Raw genomic sequence first — 15,724 nt, forward strand, 5'->3', positions numbered from 1 at the left:
ATACATACATATACCACACATACATCATACATACACATACCATATACACACATATACCACACATACATCATACATATATATATACTATACACACACACCACATACCATACACACACACACCATACATACACATAACATAAACATACTATACACCATAAACACATCATAGGCATGTACACACAACATGCACCATAACATACCACACACACCATGCACATATATACCACACACACACACACACACACACACACACACACGAAATAAAGTTTTTGAATTTTTAATTAATTAATTAATTTTGGTGTTTTGAGACAGGGTTTCTCTGTATAGCCTTGACTGTCCGGAACTCACTCTGTAGACCAGGCTGTCCTGGAACCCAGAAATCCACCTGCCTCTGCCTCCCGAGTGCTGGGATTAAAGGCGTGCGCCACCACTGCTAATTTTTAATATAAAATGGTGCTAATGATGCGTATGCCTTTAATCCCAGCACTTGGGAGGCAGAGACAGGTGAATCTCTGAGTTCACAGCAAGCCTGGTCTACAGGTTGAGTTCCAGGACAGCCAGGGCTACACAGAGAAACTCTGTCCTAAAAGATGAAATAAAATGAAAATAAAAATGGAATCCTTACTTCTGTAGCAATTCCCCTTCTGAACATGAGCTTGTGAGAGCAGGACACACGGAACTGAGCCTCTCCCACGAGCACCGTCTGCAGCGCCTCATCGTCAGACAGACATGTGCGCTCTGTGTCTGTTAAACTCATTGAAGAGAGCCTCAGAGGCACCAAAATGTGTCAGTGTCACAGTCAGGAAGAAGTCCCCACTCACCCTTGGATTAATTTGACCATGATCAAGCCAAATTTAATTTTCTACTTTTCTCCCATTTGTGTCTTCCATTTGTGTCACATGTCTGGTCTGTCCCTATTGCCTGTGTCGTGTGTGTGTGTGTGTGTGTGTGTGTGTGTGTGTGTGTGTGTGTATGTGTGTGTATATGTATATATGTGTATGTGTGTATGTGTGTGTATGTGTGCACATGTGTGTATATGTGTGTGTGTGTGTGTGTGTGTGTGTGTGTGTAGGGCTTTGCTCTCTGTTTATTGAACTGCAGGAAGCATTACACAGGGAAGGGCACTTTACAGAACTCTGTAGCAGAGATTTATAGGAGATTAGCTCATTTACTGACCCCAACTGATTCAGAGCTGTAAACACAGACAAACATTATTAACTTACGGCCATGTTGCTGACATTTATGGTAGATATTTGCTTTATAATCTTGCTTTTAGTCTGTTGGCTGCTTTCAGCAAGTGATTACAGCAATGCACACATATATCACTCTGGGCTGGGGCATGGAAATGCACATAAGATTACATCTATGCCTTAGTTTGGCTTATAGAAGCTGATTATGCGGGCAACCCAGGGCTTAGCAAGGTTGGGTGTTACATTTATCTCTTAAAGGCAGGCTAAACAAGAAAGATGAGTACACCATAGGGTAGTAGGCTAGGTCTTTAGGGGGGTCCAAGACAATGTCTCTCTGTGTAGCCTTGGCTGTCCTGGAATTCATGCTGTAGAACAGGCTTCCCTCGAACTCAAAGATCCACTTGCCTTTACTTCCTGAGTGCTGGGACTAAAGACGTGTGCCACCATCACCCTGCCCAGGCTGTCATAAGTGATCTTATAGTATATTATTGGCTGTGAGGTCCAGCAGAAGTTTCAGCATTGTAGCTGGGTATGGTGGTGCACACCTTTAATACCAGCACTGTGAGGCAGAGGCAGATGGATCTCTTTGAGTTTGATCTATATAGTGAGTTACAGGACAGTCAGGGCTACATAGACACATTGTCTCAAAAAAAAAGTTACAGGTTTTTAGAATGTGAGAGGCATTTCATAAAAAATATATCATCACCATATCACACTCCATTCAAGGCCATTTGATGTTGAAAGGGACCTCAGAGATGTCCAGTGATATAAGCCCACAGAGAGAGTCGGATGGGGTCCTTTTGGGGGACAGAGGCTGACTGTCATCACTCAGTGACGATAGACCTTCAGTTTCACAAGCAAGGAAAGTTCTCGAGGTGAGCAGCTGCTATGTGGTCTGCATGCCAACTGTCCCCCACAGGCTCATGTTTGAACCCTTTTCCCCAGGTGGTGGCGCTATTGTGGGAGGTCGTGAGGCCTTTAGGAGTGGAGAAGTAGGTCACTGGTGATGGCTTTGAGGTTTTATAGACTCACCCCACTTCCTGTGTGTTCTGTGCTTCCTGTTCTGCCAAAATAGAAGGAGAGGTCCAGCTGCTCATGTCCCCGCTGTGGCTCCATGCCTTCCCTCCATGACGAACCGTATTTCCTCAAACCACAAGCCCAAACAAACCCTTCTTCCCTGAGGTTGCTGCTTATCAGATCTTTGGTCACGGAGATGAGAAACGCCACAGACACAGACTATCTAACAGTGACCCGTGCCAGGTGCCACTGATTGGAAGCTCTCTGACATGGTGAGAAGGCAAAAGGAATGTCATGTATATGTCACCACAATTTTTAAAAATTATCTTAAGTGGGGCTGGACAGCTAGCTGGCTCTGTGGTGAGGAGCACTCGTCTCGCGGAGGATCTGGGATTTGTTCCCAGGACCTATGCCTGGCTCACAGATCCAGGGGATCTGATGCCCTCTTGTGGCCGCTGTGATTACCTGCACTCATCAAATACACAGACGCAAAGAGTGCATACATGTAAATTAAAAAAATGTAGCCGTGGCGCACGCCTTTAATCCCAGCACTTGGGAGACAGAGGCAGGTGGATTTCTGAGTTCGAGGCCAGCCTGGTCTACAGAGTGAGCTCCAGGACAGCCAGGGCTACACAGAGAAACCCTGTCTCAAAAAAAAAAAAAAAAAAAGAAGAAAAGAAAAGAAAAGAAAAGAAAAGAAAAAGGAATGAAGTATTCCCAAAGACCCTGAAACTCACCTTCACCGAAATCTGCCTGGACCCAAAGAGGATATCAGCCTTCATGGTGGAGCGTGGACGTCAGATACTCTGGAAAAATATTTGGGGACTTCCTGGATTATTCAACTCTCTCCCAAGTCCTTGGCCCGGAAGAGTTGGCTTCAGCTGTAGCTGGCTGAAGCCTGTGGAGATGGGGTGGGCAATCAGCACCCCCCCCACTAGGGTGGACCCCTGACTCCCTCATATAGCCCCATGGGGGCAGCAAGGGTCTGAAAGAGAAAATAAATTACAAGCATGTTACAAGGATGGCTCGTTCAGAAGCCCTTGTCTGAGATAATGCGGGATGTGTGTGGATCTGAGACCACAGCCAGACCTGGGCCTGAATCTGATGTTTCCAATATATTTGTCCGGGAAGTCAGACAAATGGGTGTGTGTGCGTGCGTGTGCATGTGTGTGTATGCATGCCCCAGCACATGTGTGGAGGCTCAGAGACAGCCTCTGTGCTACAGGGAGAGACACAGACCTCTGCTCAGGAGAAGACTAGCGTGTTATCCTCTCCATCAGTGCAGTAGCCCATCGCACAGCATCTAATTTCAACTTGTGTCAACTTGACCGGGCCCCCGGGTAAGCGGTCAAGTGTTATTTGAGGTATTTCCTGGGAGAGATAAACACACTACAGTTCCGGGTGAGCGCGTCCTATGGAGGCTGCCTTTAACCCACTGCCATCTGTGACATTTCTAGTGTCACAAGTTTGCTGGATGCTTGCCGCTGACCTGAAAGGTGTCATGAGGCTGTCCCCTCCACAGGGACACACAGGAGGTGTAAGGCTTGGCTAAGAAAGGGGCTTTGATTGAGGAGAAAGCTCTCTGCCGATACAGGGGAGGCAGACGGGCTGCACACGGGTCTTCTGGTCTGCACATGCTCGGTGTTTAACCGGGATTGCACATACTCCCCATGAAGCCACAGTTACTGTTTCGTCCTCCAAAGAAATCTCATCAACGCCGGGTGTTTAATAACATCAAGCAGACCACATAATGAGGTTTGGGGGGGGTGGTGGTGGTGGTGCGCCCAGATGGAAATGCAGTGCTCCGCTGACTGAGGCCCAGCAGGACGCCGGGAGGAGAGGTGCCATGTTAGCTCCTCTTGGTGCTGTGCTCAGCAATTGATTCCGTGACTAATGGACCCTGCCCAGCCAGAGTCATGGCGAGCCGTTCCTGTAATTTCAGATAGCTTAAGTGTCCTCGCTGGTAGTGCAGAACCTATTTTTCTCTCTCATCTCATCTACAAGGGTTATTTTTCAGCCTCAGATTGGGGCAACGGCCATAGGGACATCCAGAGCTATTGAGAGCCCTGGGGACTGATTTCTCCAGGAACGAATACATCTTTCTACCCCAGCAGTATCCCGAGGAAGGGACCGAGATGTGGGTTCAAATCTCTGTTCTTGCTTTTTGAAACTGTGTGACCCTAGGCAAGGCAACCAACCTCTCTGTGCCCAGGTTCCCCCCTCACACTCCCTCCCCCCTACAGGACTGAAATGACACACCCAAGTCAAGGCACATCACTCGGAATACCTGAAGGAGAGAAGATCAGCTGCTGTTCATCGGCTGCCGCGAGCTACCGCTAATTGGCAATTTAGACCTCCAGGTATTTAATCTAAGTTCAGTTTGCCCCACTTCAAATGTGTTTCTTTAAATAATTAACTGCTTTTGAAACTTTAATCTTCAAAGGCCCTCAGTGCCCGAAGACTTAGCAAGGTATGAAAGCAATTACATTCTCCCCAGAGCTGATGGCGGCTGGCGGTCGGGGGCTAGCAGCTTAGAGGTCAGAATCCAGAGGAGCTGTTTTATGTCAGCTTGACACAAGCTAGAGTCATTTTGAAAGAGAGAGCCTCAATTGAGGAAACGCCCCCTCAAGACGGGTTAGTAGGCAAGGCTTGCACATTTTCTTGGTTAATGGTTGATGTGGGAGAGCCCAGCTTGTGGCAAGCAGTGTCACCTCTGGGCTGGAGGTCCTGGATGCTATAAGAAAACAGGTTGACCAAGCCTGTGAGCGGCACCGTCCTGTGGCTTCTGCTTCAGCTCCCCACTCTCTGATTTCCCTGGATAATGGACTATAAGCTAGTTATAAGGTGTAGTAAGCCGGAGCTGGAGAGATGGCTTTGTGGTTGAGAGCACTGACTGCTCTTCTAAAGGTCCCGAGTTCAAATCCCAACAACCACATAGTGGCTCCTACAGCCATCCATGGTGAGATCTGATGCCCTCTTCTGGTGTGTACTTACATATAATAATAATAAAAAAAATCTTTAAAAATGTAATAAGCCATTTGCCTGCTTACATTGCTTTTGATCCTGGTACTTTACCACAGCAATAGAAAGTAAACTCGGACCAGTGCCAAGCAGCCTCTGGCATAGGCAATCTAAAGGGCAGAGACAAGTTTTGGGGTCCAGAGCTGAGCAGTGGCCGTGGACCTCCTGTTTCTCTTGTCTCTTGGGCACACCAGGGCCACCATAGCTGGTAACTGGCTTGCTGGAGCCGTGTGTGTGTGTGTGTGTGTGTGTGTGTGTGGTGTGCTGGGGCTCACCCTGAACCAGAGCGTCCGGAGTCTTGGCTCAGGTCAGCCTGCTCCCCTCTGTCATCCAGACTTCTGCCTTCCTCACTTGTGGGCCAGGCCACCAGAGATGATGGTCTTCAAAGACACACTGTGTGCCATAACTTGGTGGCCGTAAGAACATGAGGGTTTTCCAAAGGTGACACAGAGCAGCTTAATAAGTCAGGGAGATCAGGGTCTTCTGGAAGAGCTTGGTCTTCCAGGCCCAAAGGCCCAGAGTGTGCTGGTCTCCAGACCTTTGTTTTCTCTGGGGAGTAGGGTCTCACTATGTAAACAAAAGGCCTTAAACATGTTCTATAGACCAGGGTGTCCTTGAACTCATAGAGATGCACCTGTCTTTGCTCTCAAGTGCTGGGATCGAAGGCATGTGCCACCACACTGGGTCTGACCTCTGCACTTTGCAAAGATTCTACGCAAGGATCTTTCCGGTTGACCAGAGCATACTACTGCAGTGACCTTAGAAAACCTGCCGGGGTGTGCAGAAGGCCAGGCAGGGCTGCACCCCGTCATCCTCCCAGACGCCAGGAATAAACCGGTCAGGCATCAGGAGCCTGTGGGCACTTGCCAGCCTGCTGTCATCTCTACCTCGGAAAGGGAGGTCACTTTGCAAATCAGCAAACGTATTGGCAAATTAATTCTCCTGCCTTGAAAGGATGAGGCGGCACTGCAGGTCTTCCCAGCTACCAGCTTGGGGTGCCTGTACTCAGACTCACACTGACCAGGGGCTCGTAACTGTTTCAGCTTGGATATGAAGTGCCCTCCCAACACACACACACACACACACACACACACACACACACACAGAGAGAGAGAGAGAGAGAGAGAGAGCTTGGTCCTTGGCTGGCACATCAGTCATTGACGGGGGAGGGGAGGCACAGACCTAATCAGTGGTTCATAGTTTGGTGTGACAAAAGTCTCAGAAGATGGAGCCTGGTTGGCAATGCTAGGATGGTGAGTGGGAGGTGGGTGGGAATGGGTGAGTGGGCTTGAGTGTGGGTGGGAGGATGGTTGTGAGTGAGTGGGTGGGTGTGGGTAGGAGGGCAGATGAGCGGGTAGGTGTGAATGGGTGAGTGGGAGGGTGGGTGGGTGAGTGGGTAGGTGAGTGAGTGTGTGGGTGGGTGAGTGGGTGAGTGAATGAATGGATTGGGTGGTTAGGTGGGTGAGTGAGTGGGTGGGTGGGGGTGGATGGGTGAGTGGGTGGTTAGGTGATGAGTGGGTGGGTGAGTGGGTGGGTGGGTGTGGGTAGGAGTGCAGGTAGGTGGGTGGGTGGGTGAGTGGGTGCGTGGGTGAGTGGGGGGTGAGTAATTTTGCAGGTGGGCGGGGCATCTCTTTGAAAGCTATATCTCTCTTCCCTTCCCTTCCAGCCTCCCTTCTCTTCCTTTCCCTCACACACTACCTGATGTTCTTCTGTCTTCCCCGAAGATTGAAAATCAACCCTTCCTCTTTTAAAAAGTTCTCTTGGGGATTTGTCACAATAGAAGGAAGCCAAGTGACGCATGGTGACAATGTCCTCAAGGCTGTGGTTCTTCTCTGTGGAAAGACAATATGTGGGTTCCTCTTTCCGGTCTGTTTTAGTCGGGGGTTTCTATTGCTGTGATGAAACACATTAGCCAAAAGCAACTTGGGGAGGAAAGGGTTAATTTTGCTCACATTTTTTTTTTTATATCACAGCTCATCATTGGAGGAAGCCAGGACAGGAACTCAAGGAGGGCAGGACCTGGAGGCAGGAGTTGATGCGGAGGCCGTGGACGGGTACTGCTTACTGGCTTGCTCCTCATGGCTTGCTTGGCCTACTTTCTTATAGAACCCAGGCTCACCAGCCCAGGGATGGCCCCACCCACCATGGGCTGGGCCCTCCCCCGTCAACCACTAATCAAGAAAACGCTCCACAGGCAGTGGCAGAGGCACATGCCCTTGTCCCAGTATTTGGGAGGCAGAGGCAGGCACATCTTTGAGTTCAAGGCCAGGTTGGTTTAGAGAGTGAGTTCCAAGACACCCAGAGCTACACAGAGAAACCTTGTCTTAAAAATACGATCACACACACACACACACACAGAGAGAGAGAGAGAGAGAGAGAGAGAGAGAGAGAGAGAGAGAGAGAGAGAGAGAGATTGAGACTGACTGAGACTACAGGCTTACCTACAACCCAATTTTAAGGAAACATTTTTTCAACCAAACTTCCCTCCTCTCAGATGACTTTAGCTTGGGTCAAGCTGACATACAACGAGCTGCCACACTGTCTCTCTGTCTCCTGGGGAAACTGAGTCTGTGATGGAGATCGTGCCACAAGCTCTCAAACATTTATCACCTAATGGATCTAAACATTAGTTCACCACATTACTACATATTTATTATTTGTTGAGTTGAGTTTGCCTTTAGTTAGTTAGTTAGTTAGTTTGTGTGTTTGAGACAGGGTTTCTCTGTGTAGCCCTGGTTGTCCTGGAACTCACTCTGTAGGCCAGGCTGGCCTCGAACTCAGAAATCTGCCTGCCTCTGCCTCCCAAGTGCTGGGATTAAAGGCATGCACCACCACTGCCCTGAGAGTTTGCCTTTAGATTTAGATTTTTATATATACAGATACATCTTTTACAGCTCTATAAAGAGAATTGTTTGTGACCTGTCACCTTCGTCCCCTCCCGGCAGGTGCAGAGGCTATCGCCCTAGGCTCCAAGGGTGACAGGGTGGGGAGGGGCCGAGGCTGCATGGTTGATTAATGCCTATATGAAAGGGGCCCTAGTTCTCCTGGACTCTGCCATACAAGGACTGATGGCCACAGTCTATAGAGAGCTCTCTCCAGAACCCAGCCATGCCAGGGCCTTGACCGTGGACATCCAGGGTGATAACTAAGTCCTGCTGTTTCCGTGTTGGCCAGCCTGTGGTACTTGTTCTGTCAAGGCAAGCTAAGATAATTCACACTTGTTACAGAAAGTCTGGGAGCTGGGCAGTGGTGGCGCACGCCTGTAATCCCAGCACTTGGGAGGCAGAGGCAGAGGCAGAGGCAGGCAGATTTCTGAGTTCGAGGCCAGCCTGGCCTACAGAGTGAGTTCCAGGACAGCCAGGGCTACACAGAGAAACCCTGTCTCAAACAAACAAACTAACTAACTAACTAACGGTAAACTCAACTCAACAAATAATAAATATGTAGTAATGTGGTGAACTAATGTTTAGATCCATTAGGTGATAAATGTTTGAGAGCTTGTGGCACGATCTCCATCACAGACTCAGTTTCCCCAGGAGACAGAGAGACAGTGTGGCAGCTCGTTGTATGTCAGCTTGACCCAAGCTAAAGTCATCTGAGAGGAGGGAGGGAAGTTTGGTTGAAAAAATGTCTCCTTAAAATTGGGTTGTAGGTAAGCCTGTAGGCAAAAACCAAGAGAGAGAGAGAGCAAGCCTGGGGATTTATTTGCAAGAAGACTAACTCAGTCACTTACTCAGGCTATATTGTTTTAAAATTATTTTTTTATCTCATGTATATGAGTACACTGTAGCTGTCCTCAGACACACCAGAAGAGGGCATCAGATCCCGTTACAGATGGCTGTGAGCCACCATGTGGTTGCTGGGAATTGAACTTAGGTCCTCTGGAAGAGCAGCCAGTGCTCTTAACCGCTGGGCCATCTCCCCCCCCCCCCCAGGCTGTATTTGTGAAAGGAGCATTTCAGTTTGTGCGCAGACGGCTCTTTTGAGGCCAAGCAAGAGTCTACGGCAGAAATCTAACGCTTGCTTTTATGTTGATCCGGTGAGTCCCATCCTTTGCCCCTTCACAAGTTTTCATCTTGTCTGATATCAAGGCTGTATTCAAGTTGTTAGCTTGATTCAAAGGGTCTCTCAGCCAATTTGTACAAGCACAGAGCAGCAGATAGGTAACTCAAGAACCTCAAAACCCAAGACGTCAAGCACCTTGGGACATCAGAAACAAGGCTAGTTCTGAGTGTGCCCATCTACCACCCTTTCCATTTATCTCTCCATCCTTCCATCACTTCGTCCACCCTCCCCCTCCCCTCCCCCTCCAACCCTCCCCATCCCTTCATCCATCCTCCCCCTCCCCCTCCAACCCTCCCCATCCCTTCATCCATCCTCCCCCTCCCCCTCCAACCCTCCCATCCCTTCGTCCATCCTCCCCCTCCCCTCCCCCTCCATCCCTCCCCATCACTTCATCCATCCTCCCCCTCCCCCTCCAACCCTCCCATCCCTTCGTCCATCCTCCCCCTCCCCTCCCCCCTCCATCCCTCCCCATCCCTTCATCCATCCTCCCCTCCCCCTCCATCCCTCCCCATCCCTTCATCCATCTTCCCCCTCCCCTCCCCCTCCATCCCTCCCCATCACTTCATCCATCCTCCCCCTCCCCTCCCCCTCCATCCCTCCCCATCTCCTCATCCATCCTCCCCCTCCCCTCCCCCTCCATCCCTCCCCATCTCCTCATCCATCCTCCCATGCTCCCCCTTCATCCTTCCCCATCGCTTCATCCACCCTTCCGTCCTCCCCCTCCCCCTCCATCTCTCCCTCCACCAGTGTCAATACAAGCTCTTATGCTAAGTGTATAAAAACAAGATCCTGACTCTGGTTCTAATCTACCTGCTGCACCAGAGCTAGATCAGACCCAGGTCAACCTTGTCCCCAGAGCACACCCATGCTAGGGTGTCTCAGCCTACTAGTCCTGCTGGGATCTCTTCCTCCACCGCTGGATCCTCATCTAGACCTGCACCAGACTGTCCCTGTGTGTTCTTCCAATGTATTTCACTGGGAGGGACACTGGGCACAAAAGCCAACATTTTTATTGCCAGCAAAGCAAGTGGGGCAAAGCATTGCCTCTAACAATAAAGAGTTCTGTGTCTCAGCAGAGTCTGTATTAAAAAGAGAAACAGGTCAATTACTTTATTGTGCTGGTGTCTTGGTCTTGTCCGAGTAAGTCCCCGATCTAGAACACTGAGGACAAAGACAGCAGATGTTTTCTGTGACCTTCCCCCTCCCTCCGAGGAAAAGCTCTGTCCTAGATTTTAAACCTTCACAAAGGCAAAATGTGTCTGGAGAAAAAAAAGTGTGAAAGCAAGCCAGGAGGTTTTTCCAGCAAGAAAATGGGATTTTTGTTCATGAGGAGGATGATATATATGATACACCACACACACACACACACACACACACACACACACACACACACATACACACACACACACAGTGCTGTAGTCAAGAACCAGGAACACCTAACACGCACTTTTCTCCTTTAATTCTCTATTAAAAGTTATTAATAAGGGGCTCGAAAGATGGCTCAATGGTTAGGAGCACTGTGGACTCCTCTAGAGGTCCTGAGTTCAATTCCCAGCAGCCACGTGGTGGCTCATAACCATCTGTAATGGGATCTGATGCCTTTTTCTATCATGCTGGCATGCATGCAATAGAGCACTTATATGTAGAAATAAATAAATCTTTAAAAAAACAAACAAAAACAAAAAACAAAAGAAGATAGACAAGTTTTATAAACTCCCCAAAGCTTCTCAAGTAAAGAGGGGGAAAATAAACAATGTGATTCCTCTAGACAGGTGTTTAGCATCTTCGTTTTCCTCCAGGCCCAGTTCCCAGTAGATAATTGACTGCTGTGCAAACAAGCTGTCGGTGTTTTGAAACACTGTAGCTGCCTCTCCGGGCAGGGCAGGTACTGCGTCTGCTGCAGAGCTGGTGCCAACTGCAGATTAAATGAACACCTCGTGGCCAAGATTCCCAAGGCAAGATGATAAATATGTCCCCACAGCTTTACAAAGCAAAATACTTCTCTGATGAGCTGTTACCGGGTATAGGAAAACTTGAACAGGCTTCGAGAAATGCCAAAACCAAACCCCACGGAAGTCTGAGTCTCTTGTCACTGTGCACACTAGGAGGTGGTCCCTTGCTGCCCATAGCACTGGCCTCCTAGCCTGACAGCTCTCTCTCCCTGCCACGTGGCAGCCCCACCCCCACACTACCACTACCAGCATTTCCTACCACGAGCAGACTCTTCTCCTAGATACTCTCATTGGGTCGAAATTTCCTGCCACCATGTTATGGCTAATTCATCCCTTGATGAGGCCAGGTGCTACCTGGTAGTCTGTGTTCTACAACCTGATGAAGGCCAGAGCCACCCAAGGGACACTGCCTGATATAGATCCCAGCTGGACTACACTGGAGTTCTCAGTCCACCTGCTGCCCACTGTGGCCTGGGAGAGGCACTTTGTATACAACCTGCTGGAGTGGACAGCCGTTTCGGGAAGGGAGCCTGGCTGTGCTCACCCCAAACCGGACAGACACGCTCTGCATGGATGTGCTATGGTACTGGTATCCTATAAGGCCTGTAGACTCTGAAGACAGCCTTGAGAGTATCAGTGGGTCTTGGGAGAAAGGGGGGGATGTAGGGAGGGAACCTGCATAGAAGCCCAAGGTGTGGCTAAACACCACCAACCCTTCTCTGAACACTGCCCTCGGGGTTCTGCCTGGAACCATACCATCATCCCAGCTGCCCATCAGAATGCCAGGGAAACCCCACAGGGCACTGCCTCTGAGTACTCCTGTAACTTGACTGAGTTATAGAAGTGTTCAAGTCAAGGATTGAGAGCTGATGCTCAACCAGGGTTTGACTAAGAATCCTGCCTTGGGAAGTCTTTCTCTCCATATTGGAAAGTTCAGTGATATCTCAGCACCCATCAGCACAGGCATGCAAGAGTCTATCCTCAGCCCTCCGCAGAGCAATTCGGTTCCCCTGATAATGGCCAGAATATTTACACTACAGTCATTGGCAAACACCATATCTGAGGAGGATGTCTCCCCCAAAGCCAGTCATTGTCAGTAAACCAAACACCACCACCAATCAACAGCAGCCTCAGCCTGGGTGACCCTGTATGGTCATTCTCTGTTAGAGATTTTTGCTATGAGGAGAGACAGCCAATGCAGAGAGAGAGAAGGTGGCTTAAAACTCCTGCACCTGTGTGGTGAGATGCCAGGTGTGACTTTTTGACCTTGACAGTTAAGTCACTTGCTTCTCACAAAGACCAGGACGCTCAAAAGCCAAGTCACCCAGTTGCCCTGCTGCACAGAGAGAATAGAAAACCTGCCTGGGCTCACATAGCCCTGGTAGAACAGGCCTGCAATGAACCTAATCCTAATCCTGAAGGAGATCTGCCAGGCCACATCACCAAGGCTTCCCAATGGCCTGGAACCCCCCAAGTAAGTCAGGCTGGCTGATCAGCAAGGAATCCTCCTGTCTCTGCCTCACTAACACAGGGATCACGGGCATGCTTCACCATGCTTATATGGGTTTTAAGGGCTCAGATTTAGATCGCAATGCCTGTACAAGAAGGGCTTCACTGACTGAGCGCTGATGGGGATTCTAGATCGTCACTGAGACCTTGTATGTACTGAGAGAGGTAGATGGACTCTGGAGAAGGTGGTTAATCTAAGAGACTCGTGCTGCCTATTTCCTGTTGACTTGATACAAGCTAGAGTCGTCTGAGAGGAGGGAACTTCAATTGAGAAAAATGACTAGATACGGTTAAGCCATAGGCAACCCGGTAGGGAATTTTCTTAGTCAGTCACTGACAGGGGAGGGCCCAGCCCACCGTGGATAGAGATCCCCTTCCCTAAGCTGGTGATCCTGGGTTCTACAAGAAGGTGGGCTGAGCAAGTCATAAGGAACAAAGCAATAAAAAAGTATTCTCCCATGGCCTCTGCATCAGTTCCTGCCTCCAGGTTCCTGCTTGGCTTCTTTCAGTGTACTGTGACTCAGATATGTAAGCTAAATAAATCCTTCCCTTCCCAAGTTGCTTTTGGTCCTGGTGCTTCATCACAGCAATAGAAACCCTGACTGAGACCGAACTAAATCAGATGGAGGACAGAGAGCCCCTTCCAAAGGGAGAGAATTCTAGAGCCTGGCTTATAGGAGCTAAAATAACTGGAGAGTCAGAGACAGGGAGCCTCGGCACCCCCCACAAAGATGCCAGGCCTCTCTCTGCCTCGAGCCTCTGCAGCAGTGACTGTGGTACAGGCAGCAGGGAGGGCCTGTGGGAAGGCAGAGAAAACAGGCTGTGTCTCCAGTTCTTGCCCTGGTACCGGCCAGGCCCCTGGGCATTTCTGCGGAAGCCTGGGGTTCCCATAATACCCTTTGAGAACCCCTGTCCCCTGCCAGCTTCTCACTCCTGCCTGCACTCCTCCACCCCTCTGTGAGGCTGCAGGTACTTTGTTACTCCTTCCAGAGAGCTGAGGACAGCCAGGCTCTGACTGACCCCCACCCCCTTGCTCCTGGACCCCATCATCAGATCCCGTCTGCATTCAGTGCCTGTCCTAAGCTAGCTCCGGCTACCAATTAGAGAACGGTGACTTTGAACAAGCCTCTGGGGATCTCAGAGACAGAATGGAGTTGTTGTGAAGGTCACTCGGCTGCAAAACCTTTTAAGGAAATGAAGGACCCAGGGACAGGCAGCCCTACATTAACAAGCTTGTGCAATTTCAGTCTTTATGGTTCCTACTGTCCTCATTTGACCAGTGAGGAAACCGAGGCCCAGAGAGGTGAAGTGACTCACCAAGCACACACAGCAAAAAGCTGGCTTGCAGCACCTTCTCCTCCCCACCGACACCCAGGGCCGAGCTCCCAGGAGACACTCCCTCACTCACAGGCTTGGGTTTCACATCCCGAAGGCCCGCGCCACTCATCTACGTTTTACAGATAAGGAAACCGAGTGTGAAGGCACAGAGCCACCCGCCTAAGGACATCATTCATTCACTTGGAGGCTGGGATCCCACCCCAAGCCTCTCTGTTCTCAGCTCCTTACGCCATCTCCCCAGTGCCTACCCTAGGCTCCGAGGCTGGCTCAGTCTGCCCCAGTCTGCCAACTCCCCTGCACTCCCTACTGAGGCTTCTCCACCTTAGTGTGCCATGAGGTTACAATCCCCAGGTGCCCAGCTGCCCCCCGCTCCGCCTGAGCTCAGCTCCTCCTCAAGAGAGGAGAAAGGACAGACACTCTCCTTGCCTTCCTGGTGGTTGGCAGAGCTGCTGCTCCCCGCCTGCTGCCTGGCTGATGGAGAGATTAATCCTAAGCCCTTCCCGGCAGCACCCCCCAACCCCCCATCTCAGGCAGGACCATGCTGGCTGTCCCCATGGGACTTGGAGCACCAAGTCCAATGCTGAGGCAGGACAGCTGGCCCAGCTCCCTACAGCATCCGGACCTTCAGCTTCCAGGAGGAGGGAGGACTTCAGAGCCCTTCTTCAGAGCCACCTTGCACCTCTGCTCTTCTGCAGAGTCAGAGGGAATAAACTTCTCTACACAGGAGGCGGGAGAAGGCTTGGACGCTGATCCTCTGCCAGGGCTGCTATGCTGATTTGTGTTTGGTTTGGGGTTTTTTTTGGGGGGTGGGTTTCTTTTCATTTGCCCCTACCTCTCTGTCACAAGCCTGTCTCTTTCCTGGTCACTGAGACATGGGCTCCCCATGTCCGGCAGAGAACCAGCTGGGAGCACACTTCCTAAAACAAGCGGTGAGTTGAACTTGAGAGGAAGTTGTTCGTTCTGGGGTGGGATGTTCCGGAGCAGTGACTGAGTGAAACAGCTTGGCAGAAGGGATATTTGGAGTGAATTACTTCCCGGGGCTCTAGGGGACTTTTGCTGGCCAGCTGTGAGGGGAAACAAAGACTGCAAAATCAGATCTGTTCAGTGGAAGAAGAAGGGGCAAGAGTCCGGCTCTGGAGAGGACCCCTAGCCAGGAGCTGTGTCCGGGGCTGAGTTTGGATTTGCTGAGTGACCTTGGACGAGTCCCTTCAGCACTCTGGGTCCTGGTTTTTGCACTGGAAATTGAAACGCTTGGAGAGAACTCCCTGGGTTTCCTGTCTCTGCCTCTGCAGGCTGTGCTCCTCCCGCCCCTGGCTGTGCTGTGAACCGAGTAACAGCGTAGCATGCAGAATAGCAGAGAGCACTGCAGCGTGAGTGTGAGACACAGCGGCCCCCACTCACTCCTCGCTGGCCACCGGAATCCAGCCGGCTCTGGGATGGAAAGGCACTTTTATTTCTGGTGGCTCCTGATTTGAATGCCTTCTCAATGTAAGGTTATAGGTGCCTGGAGACAGTTCTGGCTGCAAGAGGTAGCATAAGAAATGGTCACACCATACGGAAGACGAAACATATCATAATTTTTTTTTAAATTATGTGAGCAAGCTAAAGTAAAAAAAAAAAAATGCTTGTCCT

The sequence above is a fragment of the Apodemus sylvaticus genome, chromosome 21, assembly GCF_947179515.1.
Source record: "Apodemus sylvaticus chromosome 21, mApoSyl1.1, whole genome shotgun sequence".
NCBI lineage: Eukaryota > Metazoa > Chordata > Mammalia > Rodentia > Muridae > Apodemus > Apodemus sylvaticus.